The sequence below is a fragment of the Triplophysa rosa genome, unplaced genomic scaffold (assembly GCF_024868665.1).
Source record: "Triplophysa rosa unplaced genomic scaffold, Trosa_1v2 scaffold132_ERROPOS191807, whole genome shotgun sequence".
Taxonomy (NCBI): domain Eukaryota; kingdom Metazoa; phylum Chordata; class Actinopteri; order Cypriniformes; family Nemacheilidae; genus Triplophysa; species Triplophysa rosa.
In genome coordinates this window covers 136977-139501 of record NW_026634133.1, presented here as the reverse complement: position 1 = coordinate 139501, position 2525 = coordinate 136977, and positions in this window count along the sequence as shown.

Below are 2525 nucleotides of genomic sequence, written 5' to 3'. Positions count from 1 at the left end.
GCTCTATACCCAGGGATCCTTTTAACGTGTTTGCAATGTAACGTTAACAGTGAGTTTACAGTCTCATTGATTTAACTATGCAGCTAGCAAAGTTACTTAGCCGATAAACTAACGTTAGCATCATTCAAAACTTACCATTCTTTGTGCAACTTCAAATGTCGAACGAAGTTAGAAGTTGTTGCATCTCCATCTGTAATCTTCGACCCGTATGTTTTGCATATTGCAGTTCGTTTTTTGTTGACCACCTCGTAGTTTTTATACCCGAACGAAACTATCTTTGGTATCATTTTTGCCAACTGGCACGTTGTTTGACAGTTCTTCTTCATTGGTTGTCCTGCAATTTGATTGGATGGATACTGTCGGATCAAAACAACGTGGATCTAAATTGATTGGATGTTGTGCCGACAGCACACACACACACACACACACACAGATGCACATAAACACAGAGAGAGATAGAGCGGTCCACGTCAACATACTTTTTAATCTTTGGGTTTTGGGGAAAGTAGCAAGTCTTTTCAAGTCAAAAGGCTCAAGTCCAAGTGAAGTCACGAGTTACTGATGTTAAAGTCCAAGTCGAGTTGCAAGTCTCTTTACATTTTGTTAAGTCGAGTCAAAAGTCATCAAATTCATGACTCGAGTCTGACTCGAGTCCAAATCATGTGACTCGAGTCCACACCTCTGGTATATACTATATAATCTTATGAACAATCTGTTATGTGTAGTCTACATAATGAAGGCAAAGATGCTGCATCTATGTGCAGATCAATCATTTAACCCCCCTGGGGTCCGAGTGGGTTTTAAATCCTGGAGAAATTTTGTCATGTCCTGAGATTTGTGCTTTTTAGTAATGCACCCATATTTTAATACATTGTTATAAGTGGTGGGAAATTATCACGTCGTGCTGTCAATCACTCTCTGGTAACGTTACGCTGAGAACCCTCAAAGGCTTTTCATTTATAATTAGCGCTACACGAACCAGAAATATCACGCAAACAAAGCAAATACAACAAATCCGTGTTATATGATGTACATTGTCAATAAAAAAAACAAGGTTCTTGAAGAACACATTAACGTATTTAAAATGTAATGGGAACTAGCATTCTAGCACTAAAGTTACACAGGCAGCAGACAACGATAGCGCGGGCTGCATAAATCTAACAGATTACAATTTATGTCCTAACGTTAATTTACGTCGTTTCTGACATCATCCTTTTGAGCTTTAGACGTCTGAGGAATTAAAAAAGAATGGCATTAAATGGTTAAATATAGTAAATTAGTGTCACTCGTCATAGGCTGTGGTAAAGTCAATTCAATTTTACCTCAGGTGGAAAAATGGCAGGTACACTGCAGGCTTACAAAATGCAAAGGAAAATAACAGTCAAAACAGGGTTCCCGGTGCTTGATAACACGGATAACAAAAACACGCTTAAGAAAATATGAATTTTGCCTTCTTATTTTTTATTATTTCTAGTCCCGACTCGATAAACTTGCTGCTCAGTGGAGTTGCCAGTGCGCAACTGCTCTGCCAAAGATATCCTTCCGCCGATAGAGAAACTCCTCTGTAGGGGTGGGGTCAGGGGTGTGCTCGACTCCATGCATCGGCTCGGTTTACAAAACTGAGAGCACGGATTGTAAACTCGTGGGTACAGTATATTAATCCGAGAGCACGGTTTTGTAAACTGTGGGAACAGTTTTAGAATCTGTGAGTACAGATTTTTAAACTGAGGGAACGAATTACAAAACTGTGGCCACGGATTTGCGGGTACGAGTGGAATCAGAGCGGCAAATGAATGGTAATACGATGTTTCCAGATTTAAAAATAGTCCTGATAAATAGTCTGTTTGCAAGCAGCAAAAAGCTCTGTAAGCGAACATAGTATACAGTAAAACCGAGTGTTGTTTACTCTGCGCTGCGCATAATAGCATCAAGTCATTAAAGAAACACAATAAATTGACCCGTGTTCTGTTTACTGTCATGTGTCATGCACGTTCCTGATGACGTAAGATGAATGCAAACGCACCAGGGTTCGACAGAATCAAGCGGAGCCTGATACACAAACCAACGCTGCGAGGGGCGTCAGAACAATCGCACTCGGATACACACACATCAAATACTACAGTGTTTCCTCTACATTCCGGGTTACTTTGCAACGGCAAACACCACGAGCAAGGCCGGACTTACCATTGGCCTTGACTGGGCTCCAGCCCAGGGGCCCCGCCCTTCAGGGGGCCCGCCTGCTGTCGTTAATTTGATTTGTTTAGTTATATGCCAGTCATTTTATTTTTCATTTAAACTTTGTGCATTGGCCTACCAATGTTCAATAGCACTGCCTTATGTAAGGAACGATGTCGTTTAATTGGCTAATCGTTCCGTCAGTCATGTTGGCGTTTCCTGATTGGTCATATGTGGATTCTATCCGTTACGTTTACCGCAGTTGAAACCTGTCTGCTCATTAAGACGCTTGTTCTAATGGCTGACAAGCGCAATCGCAGTGCCGCGCTTAAAGAAAACCAAAAACTGAG